General features: G+C 38.3%; 1 pseudogene; it reads right to left on the bottom strand.

The window, feature by feature from the left end:
* Positions 1-3,809: 3,809 nt before the first annotated feature.
* On the bottom strand, positions 3,810-6,610 carry LOC107707938 (gastrula zinc finger protein XlCGF52.1-like; annotated as a pseudogene).
* Positions 6,611-6,891: the final 281 nt, after the last annotated feature.

Raw genomic sequence — 6,891 nt, 5'->3', positions numbered from 1 at the left:
GGGCTGCGTTCTCTCCCCACTGCTCTTCTCCCTCTACACAAATGACTGCTCTGTCAAACTCCTGAAGTTTGCAGACGACACCACAGTCATCGTCCTCATCCAGGACGGCGACGAGTCTGCTTACAAACAAGTATTTGAGCAGCTGGCTGTCTGGGGCTGGACTATACATCGTTTCAGCATCGATATCGCAATGTGTGCATCTGCGATAGTCACATCGCAGGATCATTTTCGCGACAGGCTTGTGTCGCGCCGCCCCGCAACAGCTAGAGGCTGTCTTCACTGGACGCAACAAAGCAACCGTTGCAAATCATGTGAACTTTGATTCTATTTATGACGTACTGACACAGTTTTGTAAAAAATAGCAACATCATATGACCCCTTTAAAATTGTCCTGGCTATTCCAAGCTCTATCATTGCAGTCAGCGGGTGTTGTAGTTAAACAGTCCGCAAGACATCAAATAAAAAGCACCCATCCATAAAAAAAAAAGTGTCTCAAACGGCTCCGGGGGGTGAATAAAGGCCTTCTGTAGCAAATCGATACGTTTTTGTAACTAAAATATCCATACTCAAAACGTAATAATCACTTGAATCTAGCTTGAGCTCACTGTTGTAAACAGAAGCAGTTCCGGGGGAATGACGTATGAGAAGAGGAGACTTGTTTTCCTTTGCTAAAGTAAGGAAACTTTGCTTCCTTTGCTCCTGTTAACAAACGTTGCTTTTCACGAGACTCCACCGGCGCATGCGCAACGCTGACCTCATACGTCATGCTCCCGAAACTGCTTCCGTGTAGGACTGTTGGCGCAAGCTAGATTAAAGTGATTATTACATTTTGAATATGGATATTTTTCTCACAAAAACGCATCGATTTGCTACAGAAGGCCTTTGTTCACTCCCCACAGCCGTGTGAGAGACTTTTTTTTATGGATGGATGCTTTTTATTTCACTTCTTTTGGACTGAAGCACTGCAACACCCGCTGAGTGCAACGATAGAGCTTGAAAGATCAAAGACAATTTTTAATACAACTCCGACTGGATTCGCCTGAAAGAAGAAAGTCATATACATCTAGGATGCCTCGGGGGTGAGTAAAACACAGCCTAATTTTCTTTTTTTAGGTGAACTAACCCTTTAATTCTGTTCTTGCTTTAGGGTGGGTTTTCTGTGTTAATCAGTTACCTTGTTTTTTTTTGATTGATTAGTTTGGTCAAGTGTGTCTCATTTTCTTAAAGGGGGCATAACACACACAGTTTCACCCAATCTCATGTTTATCTTCAGTACCTATAGAGCAGTGGTTTTCAAACCCTGAGACTTAAAAAATGGGTCGCCAGGATGATTTAAGGAAAACGTATATATGTGTGTAACAAAGTTCAAGAATCAGGGAAGGAGGAAGTGGGAACCGGCCAACTTAACTTTAATAGCTAAATAAACAAACAACAAAACGAAAAGTAAGCGCCAGCCTCTTTACGGCAGAATCCAATGTGTATTTGTGATTGGCTACAATGTTCAGCGCTGCAAAAACAGCGCGCAATCACAGAAATATCTGTTGATTTCTGTAACCCAATGGCCAATTCAGAGGAGTTTCATTTAGTCAGAATCCACTCACCGCTGGTTCAGTCCTGAGTTCTGGAAGCTTGCGAATCCTCTCATTATAATGTGCAAAGTGTAGATGTAAATAAGAGATTAATTGTGCCGTGTTGAGAAATTCATTGATTATAGTGAATTTTATGAGATTACAATAAACGAGTGAGATAAATGAGTGACAGCTTTTCAGCGAATAAGGGAGCGCTTTGCGCGCGTTCTTTGCTACAGTATATTCCATTCAGAATTTGAATAAAAGTTTCGTTTTTCATGCTGCTAAGAGGACCATTATGTGGCGTACTTGCTGTTTCGGGAGTGGCATATGCATATTCTCCCAAAATCACAATGACTGATAATTATAACTATGGACTGGACAAAATATGATATGTAAAAATAGATGTGCATGTAGGCAAAGCACCCTAACTATTTTCAGAAGCACCGACAGTGATTGGATTTTGGAACAGAGCATCCTTCCGGAGCGCTGTGGCGCAGTTGTCTTTCTTTCTTTTTCTATATATATATATATATATAGAGAGAGAGAGAGAGAGAGAGAGAGAGAGTCTCGTCAATTTAAAAAGAAAAAAATAGGGTCGCCCTTAAAAAAAGTTTAAAAAACCTCTGCTATAGAGTAGTACTGCATCCTTCATATCTCCAAAAAGCCTTTAGTTTTATCAGATTTATAAAAGAAAGATACAGGTTCACGATTCTCTCCAAAAAAAAACGTGCTCCTGGAAGCGTGCCGTGGGCGGAGCTAAAGAGTTAAGAGCACTTGCGCACCGATTGCTAACAAAACAGAAATTTGATGCAGTTTCACTCACCACCTGCAGGTCTGAATCATGACAGGGATCTTTTATCGCTGGGAACGCTCCATCTTTCAGTATCAAATGATGTGCATATCCAGCGTCGTACTGGGCCTTGTTTATAAAACGTTCGTCAACAAACACACTTGCGAAACTCCGTTGCTGCCCCGGAAAAAACTAATTGTAACCACTGTTCACATAGTGCTGGGTTCTTTAGGAAGCTGAACAAGGTTGTCTTTCCCTCACAACCCAAAACACACTTTTTCCATTGTATAGCTGAGACTGTATCTGTATGTTTATGTGCATTAGAATAACCGACTAATAAAAAAAAAAGAAAGAAAAAAAAGAATTAAATCTGTACGTTAAATCTAAGTAAAATAGCCTTCACAAATAACACAGACTGTTTCTGATTAAATAAAGCAGTAATTGATGTCATAAAATCATGAGTATGTTTTGATTTAAAGGTCAGAAGCTATAGCTTACATGAATAAAAAAAATAACAAAATAAATAAAAATTCACAAACATGACGCTTGTAAATTAAATAATTTTATATATACTGATTTATTCATTAATGTGTAATATGTTATAATTTTTAAACAAATTATAAGCTCTAAAAGATTTAAATAATTTTTACAACTCTTTTGCTTTAGACCATCTACAAATGTTAAATCTTAAAATAAGGTTAACACTGCATCTTTCTGGGCAAATAAAAAAAAGCGATTGATATATAGTTTATTTATAGTTATTTTCAAAGCTAAAAAACCTCCACTATTGTTTAATTCTAACAAATAAGTTCTTGTTAAACACTAACCAAAATTACAAATATTTAGCTTATAATTTCTGCACAGGAAAGACTTGGCGTTGTTTTCAAACAAAAGGAAATATATCGGTATCGGTCAAAATGAGTTGAAAAATATCGGCATATCGGATATCGGCAAAAATCCAATATTGTGCATCCTTACCTTATGCTCGGAACTGATTCGAACAAACCGTTTCGAAATCATTGAGAAATGACTATGTATTAATGTATATTCTGAACATAAAATTACAATGTTTTCTGACTTTAGATGCATTTAAACCTGTTGCAGGGGACTCTAACACAATATTAGGACATTTTAAAATACCATATGACCTGCTCTTTAAGTTGGAGTGCACGTCTGAAAAGTCTCCCGTTTGATGGGGTCATAAAGACTAAATAAATGTACTTCTTGCCAAGAAAAGAAGAGACAGAGGCAGCAATTGTGGCGTGCCCCGCCCCTGCGTTAAACATTTTTAACATGTTAAAATAAAATAAAAATAATCGCCTGTGTTAATGTGTTAATATTGACAGCACTATTAGCACATTCTAACTAAATAACTAGTTTGGTCATGAAACAATGTAAATCTTGTGAGCATCGGCACTATGAATGAGGAATCAAGAATAAATCCTTACCGCTTTGTTGCCATTTCATTCTGCAGGTTTCTGGATCACTTGTGTTCTCTTCATCATCTCCTTCCAGTTGCTTTGTGGAATTTCTACAAAGAAAAAAAAAGTTTATTTTCAACAGACAGAATATATATCATCCAACAAAACATCCTGTCACTCACAAATGAATTATGCATTTATATAGCGCTTTTCTACGTACTACTTTACATCTAGAGGTCTAAAGCACCAGTGCACTAACTCACGCTAGCCATAGGAGAAGAGGAGTGGGAGATGGAGCCCCATTTAATGGATGGGGATTATTAGAAGACCATGATTGATGAAGGCCAATGGAGCGAATTGGATCACAGTCCCACTCTTTACGAGGAGTGCCATGGGATTTCTAATGACCACATAGAGTCAGGACCTCGGTTTAACATCTTATCTGAAAGATGGTGCCTATTACACTATCACAAGGTGAGCAGCGCCCCCTGCTGGCCTCACTAACACCGCTTCCAGCAGCAGCCCAGTTTTAACAGGAAACTTCCACTAGAGGGTGATTTGGCTGTAAATAACTTACACAGAAGAGTTTTTGTTTCTCAGCCCATGAACATGAACTACTAACCGTGATCTCAGACTGTGGTGATCTGGTTTCTCCACTGCATGGATCCTCATGTGTATTTTCAGCTGACTTTTAAAAGCGAAACTCTTCCCGCACTGATCACACGTGTGAGGTTTCTCTCCGCTGTGGATCTTCTCATGTGCTTTCAGATTTGTTGACTGAGTGAATCTCTTGTAACAGTGTGAACACTTGTGAGGTTTCTCTCCAGTGTGAACTGGCTGGTGACGTTTTAATTGGCTCGCTGAAATAAAACTCTTGTCACACTCAAAGCACATGTACTCTCTCACACCAGCATGTATTTTCTGATGCGTTTGTAAATTGCTCAGCAGTGAAAAACTCTTTGCACACGCAGAACATGAATGAGGCTTCTACTTTGTGTGAACTCTCAGGTGTCTTCAGGTTTGATGACTGAAGAAATGTTTTTCCACATTGATCACACGTGAATGGATTCTCTCCAGTGTGGCTTCTAAAGTGAATCTTAAGACTATCTTTTCTTGAGAAGCTCTTCCCGCACTGATCACATGTGAACGGTTTCTCTCCGGTGTGAACTTTTCATGTGTACTTTAAAATGTGCTGATTGTGAGAAACTCTTCCCGCACTGATCACATGTAAAAGGCTTTTCTCCAGTGTGGATTTTCATGTGAATTTTCAGGTTTCCTCTTTCTTTGAATTGATTTCCGCACTGATCACATGTGAACGGTTTCTCTCCGGTGTGAACTCTCATGTGACGCTCAAGACTTTGCTTGTATGGGAAACTCTTCCCACACGGAGTGCAGGTGAATGAATTTTTGGCTCTTCGTTTCTTTAAAAATGTCTTTTTAGTCTTCGAGCGACTCAAAGGTTCGTCGTGATGTTTCTCCTCCACTTCACTCAGTTCTTCTCTCTCCTCGCTCTCTTCCATCAGCTCTGAAATGAAAGAAAATGTGTTTAATTTTATTTTTAGTACATCAACATTTAAAGAGAAAAACATGAAGTGAAAAGACATAAAAGCCTTATAAAAGTTCATCATAATGATGACAACATTTTAAGTTAATTATCTACAGTATGTCCCTGAAAATCTACATGAACATATGGTACAATATTAATATTTACATTTACATTTTAGTCATTTAGCAGATGCTTTTATCCAAAGCGATTTACAAACAAGGCCAATGGACGCAATCAGAATCAACAAGAGAGCAATGATACACAAGTGCTATAACAAGTCTCAGTTAGCTTAACGCAGTACACATAAGGCTTTTTTTGTTAATTATATAATAAATAAAAAGAAAACAAACCGACTGAATAGATTGAATGATAGTGTTATAGGCCTTTTTTTTTAAATAGAAAACAAGCAGTTAGAAGTAGCAGTAAAGGGTCAGTTTTTTAAATAAAAAGAAGACAAAATGGAATTAGAATAACAATACTAATTAATACAAATAATTAGATCAACAACATTATATACTATCATATTAACATTAAAAAAAATATGCAAGAGTGGCATAACATTGACACCCACTTTAATTTTACTTTAAAGTTTTTATTTATTATGGGCCAGTCACACTAGACTATTTATACGCATGTGAATATGGGGCACCAGAAACACAAGATAGAAGTACTAATGTAAGACTCAAAGCTATTTCATACTTAACCCTGTAAGGCCCACTTTTGTAATATTACAACATCATTTTTAGTTCGACTAAAAAAAAAAAAAACCCTGCTCATGGTTTTTTCTCTCAAAGACTACACTTACGCAATTAATATGTCTTATTGCTCAGCCTTGCAATGCAATTGGATACTAGATTTTAAAAATATGTCTGTTTACGTGGACATGAAGTCACACAACCTGCGAACTTCTCGTTTTTCTGGGCTGGATAAATCAACATTCAAGTAAGTATTTGTTATATGTTGAATTTGTTTGAAAAAAGATGCACAGAGTGTGATGCCATATCACGATCATTGCAGTGTCTGTAGAAATTTCACATGCTCAGTCTAGATTGACCGGCTTTAACTAGAGTTAAATTAAAAATGTTTATTAGCATTATCTGTGTCCTACATGTTTCACTCAACCCTGTTACTTCTGACATGAGAAACCAAGAATAAACACCAACCTGTTAGTTCCTCAGTATCTTCAGTGTGTTTGATTCTGCAGGGCTCTGGATCTCTCATCTTCTCTCTGTCCTCTTTAATAAACTCAGTCTTCGATCAGATTTCCACTCTGATGCTCGCCTGCAATCTTCCAGCATTGATTGGTGAATTGCAATGGGAGGAGCTTCACTGACGATGAATTCCAGAGTGGGAGGAGCCTCACTGATGATGGGAGGAGCCTCACTGATGATGAATTCCAGAGTGGGAGGAGCCTAACTGGTGATGGGAGGAGCTTCACTGACGATGAATTCCAGAGCGGGAGGAGCCTCACTGATGATGGGAGGAGCCTTACTGAGTATGAATTCCAGAGTGGGAGGAGCCTCACTGATGATGGGAGGAGCCTCACTGGTGATGAATTCCAGA

Source organism: Sinocyclocheilus rhinocerous, unplaced genomic scaffold, assembly GCF_001515625.1.
Source record: "Sinocyclocheilus rhinocerous isolate Xijiao unplaced genomic scaffold, SAMN03320098_v1.1 scaffold9631, whole genome shotgun sequence".
Lineage (NCBI taxonomy): Eukaryota > Metazoa > Chordata > Actinopteri > Cypriniformes > Cyprinidae > Sinocyclocheilus > Sinocyclocheilus rhinocerous.
Note: the sequence above shows the minus strand (reverse complement) of the source record. Positions and strands in the feature narration are given on the sequence as shown.